The sequence below is a fragment of the Arachis hypogaea genome, chromosome 4, assembly GCF_003086295.3.
Source record: "Arachis hypogaea cultivar Tifrunner chromosome 4, arahy.Tifrunner.gnm2.J5K5, whole genome shotgun sequence".
Classification (NCBI taxonomy): Eukaryota; Viridiplantae; Streptophyta; class Magnoliopsida; order Fabales; family Fabaceae; genus Arachis; species Arachis hypogaea.
The window spans coordinates 77982852-78000134 of record NC_092039.1 but is presented as its reverse complement, the minus strand read 5'-3'; the positions used below and the strand labels follow the sequence as shown (position 1 = coordinate 78000134).

Below are 17283 nucleotides of genomic sequence, written 5' to 3'. Positions count from 1 at the left end.
AAAGCCTCTTCCCCCTCATCTCAAATACGTGTTTCTTAGAGAAGCAGAGGCCCTGCCAGTTATCATAAACTCCTCCTTGAACATGGAAGAGGAAACAAAGCTGATTGAAGTGTTAAAAGCTCACAAGACAGCCTTAGGTTGGACAATTGAGGATATCAAAGGCATCATCCCTACCATTTTTATGCATAAAATTCTATTAGAGGAAGATTCAAAGCCTGTGGTTCAACTCCAAAGAAGACATAACCCAACCATGAATGAGGTGGTTCAAAAAGAAGTGATGAAGCTATGGAATACTGGTATAATCTTTCCTATCTCTGACAGCTCATGGGTGAGTCCAGTTCAAGTTGTACCAAAGAAGGGAGGAATGACAGTCATCTCCAATGAGAAGAATGAGTTAATTCCCACAAGGACAGTGACTGGATAGAGGATTTGCATAGATTATAGAAGACTGAATGATGCTACAAGGAAATATCACTTCCCCCTCCCCTTCATTGATCAGATATTGGAAACATTTGCAGGCCATGCTTATTATTGCTTCCTGAATGGGTATTTCGGGTATAATCAGATAGTGGTGGATCCCAAGGACCAAGAAAAGACCTCCTTCACATGTCCATTTGGAGTTTTCGCCTACAAAAGGATTCCATTTGGGCTATGCAATGCCCTAGCCACCTTTCAAAGGTGTATGCTTTCCATTTTCACTGACATGGTGGAAAAATGTTTAGAAGTCTTCATGGATGATTTTTTGTCTTTGGCAATTCATTTAACACTTTCTTGCATCATTTAACTCTTGTTTTGAAAAGATGCCAAGAAACTAACCTGGTATTGAATTGGGAGAAATGTCATTTCATGGTTCTTGAAGGGATAGTTCTTGGGCATAAAGTTTCAAGCAAAGGTATAGAAGTTGACAAAGCTAAAATAGAAATCATTGAAAAGCTTCCTATACCTGTTAATGTGAAAGCAGTAAGGAGTTTTCTTGGGCATGTTGGTTTTTACAGGAGGTTCATCAAGGATTTTTCAAAAATAGCAAAACCATTAAGCAATTTGCTAATGATTGATAACCTTTTTATCTTTGATGACAATTGCAAGCATGCCTTTGAATCTTTAAAGAGAAAACTCATTACAGCACCAATTATCACACCCCCTGATTGGAATTACCTTTTGAACTTATGTGTGATGCAAGTGACTTTGCAATTGGTGCTGTGTTGGGGCAAAAGAAAGACAAGCTGCACCATGTCATATATTATGCTAGCAAGGTGTTAAATGAAGCATAGAAAAATTATACCACCACTGAGAAAGAGCTTTTGGCAATTGTATATGCATTTGATAAATTTAGACAATACTTGATTGGTTCAAAGGTTATAGTGTATACTGACCATGCTGCTCTCAAGTATCTAATGTCTAAACAGGATTCAAAGCCAAGGCTTATTAGGTGGTTGCTGCTGCTACAAGAATTCGACATTGAAGTGAGAGATAGGAAGGGGAGTGAGAATGAAGTAGCAGATCATTTGTCAAGAGTGCCACAAGAGGCCAATCAAGATATACCACAGTAAGTGAATGAAAAATTCCCTGATGAGCATCTTTTCCAAGTCCAGCAAGCACCATGGTTTGCTGACATCGCAAATTACAAAGTGGGAAGAAAAATCCCTCAAGAACTCTCCAGGCAAAAAGTGGAAAAGCTACTTAATGAAGCCAATAAAATTTTGTGGGATGAACCATTTTTGTTCAAAAGATGCCCAGATGGAATGATTAGGAGGTGTGTCCCTGAAACTGAGATGAGAGACATATTGTGGCATTGTCATGGTTCAGCCTATGGTGGACACTTTGGACCAGAGAGAACAACTGCCAAAGTGCTATAAAGTGGATTATAGTGGCCAACTACATTAAAGGATGCCAGAGAGTTCGTTCATCAGTGTAATGAGTGCCAAAGAACTGGAGGACTATCAAGAAGGAATGAGGTGCCTCAAAATTTCATTCTTGAAGTGGAGCTATTTGATCTTTGGGGAATTGATTTCATGGGCCCTTTTCCTCCTTCTTACTCTTTCAAATACATTCTAGTAGCAGTGGAGTATGTCTCAAAGTGGGTGGAAGCCATAGCCACAACCACAAGTGATGCACATATTGTCCTTCAATTCCTTAAGAAGCATATTTTTACTAGATATGGAGTGCCCAAAGGTCTTGTCAGTGATGGTGGTAGTCATTTTTGCAACAAGCAGATGGAGAAACTCCATCATAAATATGGAGTGATTCATAAAGTAGCCACACCATACCACCCTCAGACTAATGGCCAAGTTGAGTTGGCAAATAGGGATTTAAAGAAGATCTCAGAGAAAATAGTACGAAGCACAAGAAAAGATTGGGCCAGAAAATTAGAAGATGCTCTCTGGGCATATAGAACATCGTTTAAAACTTCTATAGGAAGATCCCCATTTCAGCTAATCTATGGAAAATCATGCCACCTTCATGTGGAGCTAGAACACAAAGCTTACTGGGCCACTAAGCTCCTGAATTTTGATCCTCAAGCAGCAGGAGAAAAAAGGTTGTTGCAACTCAATGAGCTAGAGGAATTCAGATTGGAAGCTTATGAAAATGCAAAGATATACAAGGAAAGAGCTAAAAAGTGGCATGATAAGAAGATCTTGAAAAGAGAGTTCTAACCAGGGCAGCAAGTACTCCTATATAACTCCAGGCTCAAGATTTTCCCAGGCAAACTCAAATCTAAATGGACTGGCCCCTATTTGATCACAAAGGTTCTCCCTTATGGAAGCCTTGAACTTTTGGATGAGGCTACAAAGGACACAATCACAGCAAATGGCCACAGAGCAAAACATTATTTGGTAGGCCCTCGGAATAAAGAGAAGGAGGTTCAAGAATTAAGTTGAGCAAGAATGAGGAATGTCAAGCTAGTGACATTAAAAGAGTGCTTGTTAGGAGGCAACCCAACCAGAGGTAGTTTTCTTTTCCTAACTATTTCAATAAAAAGGTTGAGTGGCTTTATCTGTATTGCAAGGAGCTAAGTTTAGTGTTGCACACCAAAATAATTTAAGGGAGAATGAAGGATGCTAAGTTTGGTGTTCCACCAAAAATCTCATTTGAAAACACATTGTTACCTTCTGCATAAATAGTTGCTAGCTCCAAGCAATCAGAGAAACTACTTAGCCATTGTCTGTTTACTAGTTTTTAGTTTTGAGACCTTCAGCAAAGGCACAAGGTTTCACATAAATGGTTGACTTGTTGCATAAGAAATATTGGCAAGGAACTAAGTTTGGTGTTCACACACCAAAGTAAGTTCAAAAGCCTACAAAAAAATTCTGCATATTAACCAATTGCCTAAGGGCTTAGGAAACAAGCAACTTCTAAGGATTGTGCCCAAGGAGGTACAACAAAGAGAAATAATGATGACAGAAGAGAAGCTGAGAGACATTCCCAGGTTGTATTGACACTTAGTCCTTTTTGCTGTGTTTTAACTTGGAGATTCCTATATGTCTTGCTGAAGTGTTCAATTAGGTGTAAATGGAGATGTTTGCTAAGAATGTTAGCCTGCATTGTGCTTGTTATCAATCATTTGCTTAAATTTTGTTTTGTTCCCCTCTGCATAAATAAAAGAAAAATGTTTGAAACAGAAAATGATTGTCCAATTTTGTAGGAATTAGAATGAAATTCAGTGGTGGTACTTGTTTAATTTAATAATTAGCTCAATAATAAAAGCTGCATAATAAAATGTTCCTTGAAGTGTGAATTAGGTTGCTGCTATAAAGCGCTTTATTAATGAATATCCCATGAGAATGGATCAAAGTAAGAAAGAAAAAGAAAAGTAAAGCCAAGAATTGGCAAAGAAATAAACAATAAGCCAAAACAAGAGTTAAAGCCTCTTCCCCCTCATCTCAAATACGTGTTTCTTGGATAAGCAGAGGCTCTGCCAGTGATCATAAACTCCTCCTTGAACATGGAAGAGGAAACAAAGCTGATTGAAGTGTTAAAAGCTCACAAGACAGCCTTAGGTTGGACAATTGAGGATATCAAAGGCATCAGCCCTGCCATTTGTATGCATAAAATTCTATTGGAGGATGATTCAAAGACTGTGGTTCAACCCCAAAGAAGAGTTAACCCAACCATGAAGGAGGTGGTTCAAAAATAAGTGATGAAGCTATGGAATGCTAGTATAATCTTTCCTATCTCTGACAGCTCATGGGTGAGTCCGGTTTAAGTTGTACCAAAGAAGGGAGGAATGTCAATCATTTCCAATGAGAAGAATGAGTTAATTCCCACAAGGATAATGACTGGATGGAGGATGTGCATAGATTATAGAAGACTGAATGATGCTACAAGGAAATATCACTTCTCCCTCCCCTTCATTGATCAGATGGTGGAAAGATTGGTAGGCCATGCTTATTATTGATTTTTGGATGGGTATTCCGGGTATAATCAGATAGTGATGGATTCCAAGGACCAAGAAAAGACCTCCTTCACATGTCCATTTGGAGTTTTTGCCTACAGAAGGATGCCATTTGAGCTATGCAATGCCCCAGCCACTGAAGGAGTTTTCGATTCATACCCCATAAAATTTTTTATTATGAGTTCACTCTTTTGGCAAGTGCACCAAAATTATCTTCAAGTAATAACCCACAGTAGAGTGGGATCATATCCACAGAGATTGGTAAATTTGAATAGTTTTAATCAATTGATGAATTAGTCAAGTGGGACAGATAGATTGTAATTGCAGAATTATAAATGGCATAAATGTAAATAGCTAAACTGTAAAGGAAAGCAATAAAGTGCGTAAATGGAAATGGCAGAATGTAAAGTGCAGAATCATAAATGACTTAATTGTAAATGGGAATGGGAAATTGCAGAATGTAAAAGCAAGCTATAAAGAAAGTGGTAGATAAGAATGGGGAAATTCATTGAGATCAGGAGATGTTGTCTCTTTGGATCAATTCCAGCTTATATCCTCTTCAATCATGCAACTCATTGATCTCTTGGCAATCATGATTGATTGAGCCCCAATCCCTTGGTGTCTCAATCTCTCAGATCTTGATCAATAGCCAATTCCTTGGTCTAATTGTTCATGAAGAGAGATATGCTTGATCCCTGATTATACCACACATCCTCATAGGTCCAAGTAGAGGGAGGATTATATGTCACCATATCCAAACACCAAGACCCAGATCCTACTCAAGTGTGGAAGGGATTTCAAGCAAGGTTTCATGTTTCCTTTTCCAAGGTTCCCATGAAACCTATTTTTGCATTCAATTTCTTTTCCAAGATAATTGAACACTAAGCATGGAAAACAAAATTCCTTCTAGAAAATCAAAGATAAGATGAAGAGAATAAGAATTTCACTATCATCAATCCTTCAAGTACAACAGATCTCCCTCTCTCAATGAGAGGGAATTTATACTCATAGCTTAAAGAAAAGTACTCCAAAGTAAAGAAGATGATGAAGTGTAAAAGTGGATCTCAAACTTAGCTCCCTAACTGCTTAACCCCTTTTTTAGTACTTCTTAGGGGTATTTATACTACTCCTAGCTCTCAAAATAAAAGTATTACAAAAGTGAAAAAGGAAAATTATAATTTAGAGGGAAAAGAAACTGAATAAGCGTGACTTCCCAGCTGGCGTGTGGCTGGCGCTTTAGTGGCGTGCCACATGCTCCTCCAATTATGGCTTGGCGTGCCATGCCCAGTCTCTCAAGTGGCACGCTCTTCTTCAATAACATCCCTGGCATGCCACACCTTCGAGCTCAAGTGGCACGCCTAGGGTCTTTTAATAACCATGCAGCCTGGCGTGCCACGCCTTCGAGCTTAAGTGGCACGCCCTAGCCTTTTTCTTCTTCTTTTTGCCTCTAGAGACTTGAACTAGCGTGGCACGCTCTGGGTCTGGCATGCCACGCCCTTGCTACACGTTTGATCAAGCTCTCTCGAAAGTTGAACTAGTGTGGCACGCCCAGGGTCTGGCATGCCATGCCCTTTGTAAGCAAGTGATTCTTTTGTTTGGCGTGCCACGCCACGAACACAAGTGGCACGCCACAATGGCTTTTTCTTCCTAAATGACACTGGCATGCCATGCCTGGGGTTCAAGTGTCACGCCCAAATGAGGAATAGTGGATGGCATACCACGCCCTCGACGCCAAGTGGCACGCCCATGTGTTTGGCCTCCCTCATCCTCTCTGGAAACTTGTACTAGCGTGCCACGCCCATGATCTTGCCTTGGTTCCAGTACCTGGCATGCCAATCATCAGCACTCAAGTGGCACGCCATAGTGAGATTCTTGGACTGGCATGCTACACCTTCGATACCAAGTGGCACGCCCATACATTTGTGGATTTCTCAAGCTTGGCGTGCCATGCCTGGTTGCTTGGTGCACGAAATTGTGATCATCAATGGCGCCATCAACATGGTACGCTCAATTTCAATCTCAACTCTTTATCACAACTTCGCACAACTAACCAGCAAGTGCACTGGGTCGTCCAAGTAATAAACCTTACACGAGTAAGGGTCGATCCCACGGAGATTGTTGGTATGAAGCAAGCTATGGTCATTTTGTAAATCTCAGTCAGGCAGATTCAAATGGTTATGGATGATTTATGAATAAATCATAAAATAAAGATAGAGATACTTATGTAATTCATTGGTGAGAATTTCAGATAAGCGTTTGGAGATGCTTTGTCCCTTCCGTCTCTCTGCTTTCCTACTGTCTTCATCCAATCCTTCTTACTCCTTTCCATGGCAAGCTGTATGTTGGGCATCACTGTTGTCAATGGCTACAGTCCCGTCCTCTCAGTGAAAATATTCAACGCGCTCTGTCACACACAGCTAATCATCTGTCGGTTCTCAATCAGGTTGGAATAGAATCCAGTGATTCTTTTGCGTCTGTCACTAACGCCCAGCCTTCAGGAGTTTGAAGCTCGTCACAATCATTCAATCCTTGAATCCTACTTAGAATACCACAGACAAGGTTTAGACCTTCCAGATTCTCTTGAATGCCGCCATAGCTTATACCACGAAGATTCTGATTAAGGAATCCAAGAGATATTCACTCAATCTAAGGTAGAACGGAGGTGGTTGTCAGGCACACGTTCATAGGTGAGAATGATGATGAGTGTCACGGATCATCACATTCATCAAGTTGAGGAACAAGTGATATCTTAGAACAAGAATAAGTTGAAGTGAATAGAAGAACAATAGTAATTGCATTAATACTCGAGGTACAGCAGAGCTCCACACCTTAATCTATGGTGTGTAGAAACTCCACCATTGAAAATACATAAGTGATAATGGTGATCATTGGCTTTGGCCCCAGAGAGGGAACCAGAAGAACCAAGATGAAAATACAATAGCAAAAGGTCTTATTTATAGAGAACTAGTAGCTTAGGGTTTACAAAGATGAGTAAATGACATAAAAATCTACTTCCGGGCCCACTTGGTGTGTGCTTGGGCTGAGCATTGAAGCTTTCATGTGTAGAGACTTTTCTTGGAGTTAAACGCCAGCTTTTGTGCCAGTTTGGGCGTTTAACTCCCATTCTTGTGCCAGTTCCGGTGTTAAACGCCAGAATTCTTGAGCTGACTTGGAACGCCTGTTTGGGCCATCAAATCTCGAGCAAAGTATGGACTATTATAAATTGCTGGAAAGCCCAGAATGTCTACTTTCCAACGCAATTAAGAGCGTGCCAATTGGGCTTCTGTAGCTTCAGAAAATCCACTTCGCGTGCAGGGAGGTCAGAATCCAACAGCATCTGCAGTCCTTTTTAGTCTCTGAATCAGATTTTTGCTCAGGTCCCTCAATTTCAGCCAGAAAATACTTGAAATCATAGAAAAATACACAAACTCATAGTAAAGTCCAGAAAAGTGAATTTTAAATAAAAACTAATAAAAATATAATAAAAACTAACTAAAACGTACTAAAAATATACTAAAAACAATGCCAAAAAGCGTATAAATTATCCGCTCATCACAACACCAAACTTAAATTGTTGCTTGTCCCCAAGCAACTAAAAATCAATAGGATAAAAAGAAGATAATATACTATAGACTCCAAATTATCAATGAAACTTAGGTCCAATTAGATGAGCGAGACTAGTAGCTTTTTGCCTCTGAACAGTTTTGGCATCTCACTTTATCCTTTGAAGTTCAGAATGATTGGCATCTATAGGAACTCAGAATTCAGATAGTGCTATTCATTCTCCTAATTAAGTATGTTGATTCTTGAACGCAGCTACTTTATGAGTCTTGGCCGTGGCCCAAAGCACTCTGTTTTCCAGTATTACTACCGGATACATCCATGCCACAGACACACAACTGGGTGAACCTTTTCAGATTGTGACTCAGCTTTGCTAGAGTCCCCAATTAGAGGTGTCCAGGGTTCTTAAGCACACTCTTTTTGCTTTGGATCACGACTTTAACCGCTCAGTCTCAAGTTTTCACTTGACACCTTCACGCCACAAGCACATGGTTAGGGACAGCTTGGTTTAGCCATTTAGGCTAGGATATTATTCCTGTAGGCCCTGCTATCCACTGATGCTCAAAGTCTTGGATCCTTTTTATTACCCTTTCCTTTTGGTTTAAAGGGCTATTGGCTTTTTCTGCTTGCTCTTTCATTCTCTTTTTCGTTTTTTTTGTTTTTTTTTTAAATTCACTACTTTTTCTTGCTTCAAGAATCATTTTTATGATTTTTCGGATCCTCAGTAACATTTCTCTTATTTCATCATTCTTTCAAGAGCCAACAATTTTAACATTCTTGAACAACAAATTCAAAAGACATATGCACTGTTCAAGCATAGATTCAGAAAACAAAAAGTATTGTCACCACATCAAACTAATTAAGCTAGTTTTAAGGACGAATTCAAAATCATGTACTTCTTGTTCTTTTGTAATAAAAACATTTTTCATTTAAGAAAGGTGATGGATTCATAGAACATTCATAACTTTAAGGCATAGACACTAAGACACTAATGATCATAAGACACAAACATAAATAAAACATAAAGCATAATTTTCGAAAAACAGGAAAATAAAGAACAAGGAGATTAAAGAATGGGTCCACCTTAGTGATGGCGGCTTGTTCTTCCTCTTGAAGATCTTATGGAGTGCTTGAGCTCCTCAATGTCTCTTCCGTGCCTTTGTTGCTCCTCTCTCATGATTCTTTGATCTTCTTTAATTTCATGGAGGAGGATGGAATGTTCTTGGTGCTCCACCCTTAGTTGTCCCATGTTGGAACTCAATTCTCCTAGGGCGGTGTTGATTTACTCCCAATAGTTTTGTGGAGGAAAGTGCATCCCTTGAGGCATCTCAGGGATTGCATGATGAGTGGGATCTCTTGTTTGCTCTATCCTTTTCTTAGTGATGGGCTTGTCCTCATCAATGAGGATGTCTCCCTCTATGTTAACTCCAACTGAATTACAGAGGTGACAAATGAGATGAGGGAAGGTTAACCTTGCCAAGGTAGAGGACTTGTCCGCCACCTTATAAAGTTCTTGGGATATAACCTCATGAACTTCTATTTCCTCTCCAATCATGATGCTATGAATCATGATATCCCGGTCTATAGTAACTTCGGACCGGTTGCTAGTGGGAATGATTGAGCGTTGGATAAACTCCAACCATCCCCTAGCCACGGGCTTGAGGTCATGCCTTCTCAGTTGAACCGGCTTCCCTCTTGAATCTCTCTTCCATTGAGCGTCCTCTTCACAAATGTCTATGAGGACTTGGTCCAACCTTTGATCAAAGTTGACCCTTCTAGTGTAAGGGTGTTCATCTCCTTGCATCATGGGCAAGTTGAATGCCAACCTTACATTTTCCGGACTAAAATCTAAGCATTTCCCCCGAACCATTGTACGCCAATTCTTTGGGTCCGGGTTCACACTTTGATCATGGTTCTTGGTGATCCATGCATTGGCATAGAACTCTTGAACCATTAAGATTCCGACTTGTTGAATGGGGTTGGTAAGAACTTCCCAACCTCTTCTTCGGATCTCATGTCGGATCTCCGGGTATTCACTCTTTTTGAGTTTGAAAAAGGGACCTCGGGGATCACCTTCTTCATGGCCACAACTTCATAGAAGTGGTCTTGATGCACCCTTGAGATGAATCTCTCCATCTCCCATGACTCGGAGGTGGAAGCTTTTGCCTTCCCTTTCCTCTTTCTAGAGGTTTTTCTGGCCTTAGGTGCCATAAATGGTTATGGAAAAACAAAAAGCAATGCTTTTACCACAGCAAACTTAGAAGGTTTGCTCGTCCTCGAGCAAAAGAAGAAAGAAGAGAGTAGAAGAAGAAGAAATAGAGAAGATGGAGGTGGCTTTATTTTTCGGCCAAGGGGGAGAAGTAGTGTGTAGGTTGTGTGAAAATGAAGGAGTGAAGATGGGTTTATATAGGGGTGGAGAGGGGGGTAAGGTTCGGCCATTATGGGTGGGTTTGGAAGGGAAAGTGGTTTGAATTTGAATGGTAAGGTAGGTGGGGTTTTATGAAGGATGGATGTGAGTGGTGAAGAGAATGGTGGGATTTGATAGGTGAGGGGTTTTTGGGGAAGAGGTGTTGAGGTGATTGGTGAATGGGTGAAGAAGAGAGAGAGTGGTGGGGTAGGTGGGGATCCTGTGTGGTCCACAGATCCTGAGGTGTCAACGATAATTCATCCTTGCACCAAGTGGCGAGCAAAAATGCTCCTTCTGCCAATCTTGGCATTAAATGCCGGGCTGGTGCCAATTTCTGGCGTTTAACGCCAGCTTCTTGCCCATTCCTGGCGTTAAACACCAGTCTGGTGCCCCTTTCTGGCGTTAAACGCCCAGAATGGTGCCAGACTAGGCGTTAAACGCCCATTTTGCTATCTTCACTGGCGTTTAAACGCCAGCAAATTTTCCTCCAGGGTATGCTATTTTTCTTTCTGTTTTTCATTCTGTTTTTACTTTTTCAATTGATTTTGTGACTTCCCATGATCATCAACCTATAAAAGACGTAAAATAACAAAGGGAAATAGATAAATATAACATTGGGTTGCCTCCAACAAGCGCTTCTTTAATGTCAGTAGCTTGACAATGGGCTCTCATGGAGCCTCACAGATACTCAGAGCCATGTTGGAACCTTCCAACACCAAACTTAGATTTTGAATGTGGGGGTTCAACACCAAACATAGAAGTTGGTTGTGGCCTCCCAACACCAAACTTAGAGTTTGACTGTGCGGGCTCTGTTTGACTCTGTTTTGAGGGAAGCTCTTCATGCTTCCTCTCCATGGTTACAGAGGGGTATCCTTGAGCCTTAAACACAAAGGATTCTTCATTCACTTGAATGATCAATTCTCCTCTATCAACATCAATCACAGCCTTTGCTGTGGCTAGGAAAGGTCTGCCAAGGATGATGGATTCATCCATGCACTTTCCAGTCTCTAGGACTATGAAATCAGCAGGGATGTAATGGTCTTCAACCTTTACCAGAACATCTTTTATAAGTCCATAAGCTTGTTTTCTTGAATTGTCTGCCATCTCTAGTGAGATTCTTGCAGCTTGCACATCAAAGATCCCTAGCTTCTCCATTACAGAGAGAGGCATGAGGTTTATGCTTGACCCTAGGTCACACGGAGCCTTCTCAAATGTCATGGTGCCTATGGTACAAGGTATTGAGAACTTCCCAGGGTCCTATCTCTTTTGAGGTAATCTCTGCCTAGTCAAGTCATCCAGTTCTTTGGTGAGCAAAGGGGGTTCATCCTCCCAAGTCTTACTACCAAATAACTTGTCATTTAGCTTCATGATTGCTCCATGGTATTTAGCAATTTGCTCTTCAGTGACATCTTCGTCCTCTTCAGAGGAAGAATACTCATCAGAGCTCATGAATGGCAGAAGTAAATCCAATGGAATCTCTATGGTCTCAGTGTAAGCCTCAGATTCCCATGGTTCCTCATTAGGGAACTCATTGGAGGCCAGTGGACGTCCATTGAGGTCTTCCTCAGTGGCGCTCACTACTTCTTTTTCCTCTCTAAATTCGGCCATGTTGATGGCCTTACACTCTCCTTTTGGATTCTCTTCTGTATTGCTTAGAAGAGTACTAGGAAGGAGTTCAGTAACTTTCTTACTCAACTGACCCACTTGTGCCTCCAAGTTTCTAATGGAGGACCTTGTTTCAATCATGAAACTTTGAGTGGTTTTGATTAGATTAGAGACCATGGTTGCTAAGTCAGAGTGGCTCTACTTAGAATTCTCTGTCTGTTACTGAGAAGATGATGGAAAAGGCTTGCCATTGCTAAACCTGTTTCTTCCACCATTATTGTTGTTGAAACCTTGTTGAGGTCTCTGTTGATCCTTCCATGAGAGATTTGGATGATTTCTCCATGAAGAATTATAGGTGTTTCCATAAGGTTCTCCTATGTAATTCACCTCTTCCATTGAAGGGTTCTTAGGATCATAAGCTTCTTCTTCAGATGAAGCATCCTTAGTACTGCATGGTGTAGCTTGCATTCCAGACAGACTTTGAGAAATCATATTGACTTGCTGAGTCAATATTTTGTTCTGAGCCAATATGGCATTCAGAGTATCAATATCAAGAACTCCTTTCTTCTGATTCGTCCCATTGTTCACAGGATTCCTTTCAGAAGTGTACATGAATTGGTTATTTGCAACCATTTCAATGAGTTCTTGAGCTTCTGCAGGCATCTTCTTTAGATGAAGAGATCCTCCAGCAGAGCTATCCAATGACATCTTGGACAGTTCAGACAGACCATTATAGAAGATACCTATGATGCTCCATTCAGAAAGCATGTCAGAAGGACACTTTCTGATCAATTGTTTGTATCTTTCCCAAGCTTCATAGAGGGATTCACCTTCCTTTTGTCTGAAGGTTTGGACTTCCACTCTAAGCTTACTCAATTTTTGAGGTGGAAAGAACTTTGCCAAGAAGGCATTGACTAGCTTTTCCCAAGAGTTCAGGCTTTCTTTAGATTGTGAGTCCAACCATATCCTAGCTCTATCTCTTACAGCAAAAGGGAACATCATAAGTCTGTAGACCTCAGGGTCAACCCCATTGGTCTTGACAGTGTCACAGATTTGCAAGAATTCAGCTAAAAATTGATGAGGATCTTCCAATGGAAGTCCATGGAACTTGCAATTCTGTTGCATTAGAGAAACTAATTGAAGCTTAAGCTCAAAGTTGTTTGCTCCAATGGCAGGGATAGAGATGCTTCTCCCATAGAAGTCGGGAGTAGGTGCAGTAAAGTCACCCAGCACCTTCCTTGCATTGTTGGCATTGGTGTTGTTTTCGGATGCCATATCTTCTTCTAGTTTGAAGATTTCTGTTAGGTCCTCTACAGAGAGTAGTGCTTTAGCTTCTTTTAGCTATCGCTTCAAGGTCCTTTCAGGTTCAGGATCAGCCTCAACAAGAATGCTTTTGTCTTTGTTCCTGCTCATATGAAAGAGAAGAGAACAAGAAAGTATGGAGTCCTCTATGTCACAGTATAGAGATTCCTTGAGGTGTCAGAGGAAAAGAAGAATAGAAGGAGAAGGTAGAAGAATTCGAACTTATCAAGAGAGATATAGTTCGAATTGTGCATTGAGGAGGAGTGTTAGTCCATAAGTAGAAGGATGTGAGAAGAGGGGAAGAATTTTCGAAAATAAAGTATCTTGTTTTCCAGTATTACCACTGGATACATAAATGCCACAAACACATAACTGGGTGAACCTTTTTAGATTGTGACTCAGCTTTGCTAGAGTCCCCAGTTAGAGGTGTCCAGAGTTCTTAAGCACACTCTTTTTTCTTTGGATCACGACTTTAACCATTCAGTCTCAAGCTTTTCACTTGGACCTTCATGACACAAGCACATGGTTAGGGACACTTGACTTAGCCGCCTAGGCCAGAATTTTAATCCTTTGGACCCTCCTATCCACTGATGCACAAATCCTTGGATCCTCTTTACCCATGCCTTTTAGTTTAAAGGGTTACTGGCTTTTTGCTCTTGCCTTTTGGTTTAAAGAGCTATTGGCTTTTTCTGCTTGCTTTTTCTTTTTCTTTATTTTTCGCCATTTTTTTTTCGCAAACTTTGTGTTTTTCACTACTTTTTCTTGCTTAAAGAATCAATTTTATGATTTTTCAGATTATCAATAATATTTCTCTTTTTTCATTATTCTTTCAAGAGCCAACAATTTTAAAATTCATAAACTTCACTATAAAAATATGCAATGTTCAAGCATTCATTCAGAAAACACTAAACACTAAACACTAATGATCATGTAATGAAGACACAAACATAGTTAAAACATAAAGCAAAGGAAACGAAAAAAAAAACAAAAAGACAAATAACAAGGAAATTAAAGAACGGGTCCACCTTAGTGATGGTGGCTAGTTCTTCCTCTTGAAGATTGATAAACCACTATTTTATGGTTTTTCTTATGCTCAATTGAGTAGTTTTTATCAACTCTTTACTCACTTATTCATAAAATTCGCATGTTTTACATTTTCCTTCCTGATTTTGTGCTATGATTGAAAACATGCTTCTTTGATCTTATATTTGCTTATTATTAATCCTTTCTATTACCATTAGATGCCTTGATATGTGTGTTAAGTGTTTTCAGATATTATAGGGCAGGAATGGCTTGGAGGATGGAAAAGAAGCATGCAAAAGTGGAAGGAATACAAGAAGTTGAAGAAGTTGTTAAGCTGTCCAGCCTGACCTCTTCGCACTCAAACGGCTATAACTTTAGCTACAGAGGTCCAAACGACGCGGTTTTAGTTGCGTTGGAAAGCTAACGTCCGGGGCTTTGATTTGATATATAATATGCCATAGTTGCCCTGACGCTATGCGACACGAACGCGTGATCCACGCGGATGCGTCGCATCTGCAAACTTCAATCCGCGCGGCCGCGTGGGCGACGCCTCCGCGTCATTTGGCCGCGACCTGTATGGACCAGAAAGCGCTGGAAGTGACTTCTGGGCTGTCTCTGACCCAGTTTTTGGCCCAAAACACACAGATTAGAGGCTATAAAGTGGGGGAATGCATCCATTCATAATTATGCTATCATAATTCATAATTTTTAGTTTAGATGTATTTTTAGAGAGAGAGGTTCTCTCCTCTCTCCTAGGATTTAGGTAGAGTTTTTAAAAATTAGGATTTAGGACTTCTCTTAGTTTTAGGAGTGACTCTCAATCCCAAGTTCAATGTTCTTTTACTTTACATTTATTTCTTATTTTCAGATACTTGAATGCTTATATTAGTTATGTTGCCTATTTGGCTTATGCCACATTCATGATGATTTCCCTATTTAATGATATTTGAGGTATTTCAGTTTAATATTGCTTTCTTTTGTTTATGCTATTGATTATTCCCAATCTGAGATATTTTCATTCCAGTAGAATTAATTTACTTTTCCCTTTTTGGTCTTGGTTAATAAATCAGTAACTCATGAGTTATCTTAGCTCAACATAATTGATAACTGTTATCTTGCTAATTGAACTGAACTTCAATAATCCCAACCTTTTCTTAGGAAATAAATAGGATTCGAAGGTCTAACTAATGAGTCCCTTGACTTTCCTTTGCTTTAGCAAAGGTTAACTAAGTGGAATTAAGATTCAACTTTCATTATTATTGATAAGAATAACTAAGTCTGGACTTCTAATTTCTCATACCTTGCCAAAGAATTTTCTTTACAGTATTTATTTATTTTAATTGCCATTTAAATTATTTGCCATATTCATTCCTCATTCTTAAAACCCCCAATTTACAAACTTATAACCAATAATAAGAACATACCTCCCTGCAATTCCTTGAGAATACGACCCGAGGTTTAAATACTGCGGTTATCAATTTATTTAGGGATTTGTTACTTGTGACAACCAAAACATTTGTACGAAGGAATTTCTGTTAGTTTAGAAGCTATATCTACAACGCGAATATTTTTATAAATTCTTTACTAGCAAAAATCCCAACGTCAAAATGGCGCCGTTGCCGGAGAGTTGCAAACGTGTGCCTTATTATTGGTTATTGTAAATATTTTTTATAAAGAAAAAAATAATATTTTTCTTTTACTTGTTTATTTGTTTTTCTCTTTTCCCCCTTATTTCTGATAACTACTATGAATTATCACCCCTCTTGCTTTGAGTTTGGTTCTAACTTTGTTGAAGGAAATAGAAAGCACAGCAGGAATATGCATCAAGATTAGACCAATCAAGGATGGATGGAGCCAAGAGGATCTAATCAACCCTTTAGGCAACAACACCCTCCAAGATATCACGGACAACGACCATTCTACAATGCATACCCAGCTGAGAGATATGGTGGACAACCTTGTAACTATCAACAAGCCCCACCCCGTGCCTATAAACCATCCTCTCAACATAACCTCGAACCACTACACTCACAAGCTTCTTTTCACCATTCGCCACCATACGATCCTTATCCACCCCAACACCAATCCAATTACTCCCGAGAACCACCACTCCCCCATACACCATACCCACATCCATCAAAGCCAGAATCACAGGTTCGCCTTGAAGAATCAATAAAACAATTTACTGCAACCCTTTATCAACTGGAGCAAGCAATAAATCAATTATCCTCCAGACGTTCGGACACTCAACAGAATCCCATGGCTTCATGTGGAGAATCTAATGAAGAATGTATTGTGAAGAAGACACAAGAGACTCCAGTGGACAGCATAGAGTATAACTTCGTACTGGAACAAGAAGAGGATGCTGTCATTGTAGAAGAAGAAGAGTTGGTTAAAGATTTAGGAGATGCCGAACCTCCTAAGGAATACAAAGTAATGGAAGACCCCATCAAGGATGTTACAACTGACGCTAAAGAGGATGTTGCACAACCTCCAATGCAGATATCTTATGAAGAACTGGACGGAGTAACTCAAGACGCATGTTTCCTTGATGATGATAGTCACCAGTTGAGTCCTCCTAGTGATGAACTTGCACCCGCAAGTGAATTCTCTGAGACAAAAGAATCTTCCCCAAGTGAATATGAAGATGATGCAAAGGTCGACTTTTCTCAACCTCCTGTTTATGACTCAAGTGATGAGGAAGATATGGAAGACTTTGACCAAGACATGGCTAGAATGGAAAAGGTTTGCAAGGAAGTGGAGGAATTCACTGAAGACCACAAGGGAGTAGAGCTTGCAGAACCACTAAAAACCCTGATCCCAAGGCCACTACCAACCAACACAGACTTCAAGTGGGTAAAATCCTTGACTCTTATCTTTATTTTTCTACTTGAATACGGTTTACTTGAAACAGATGGCCAGCTTAAGTTCTCTGCGGCTTTAAGAGTAAAAGGGAAATGGCTCGCACTTAGAGCTGGTATACAAGGTTCAA

The 17283-nt window shown here is 40.0% G+C and overlaps 1 non-coding gene across 1 annotated transcript; it reads left to right on the top strand.

Moving 5' to 3' along the window:
• The first annotated feature begins 12728 nt into the window (after positions 1-12728).
• Positions 12729-12836, top strand: LOC112798880 (small nucleolar RNA R71). Its single transcript, XR_003200477.1, has one exon. It is a non-coding gene; the product is annotated as a small nucleolar RNA R71 (small nucleolar RNA).
• The last annotated feature ends 4447 nt before the right edge of the window (positions 12837-17283 follow it).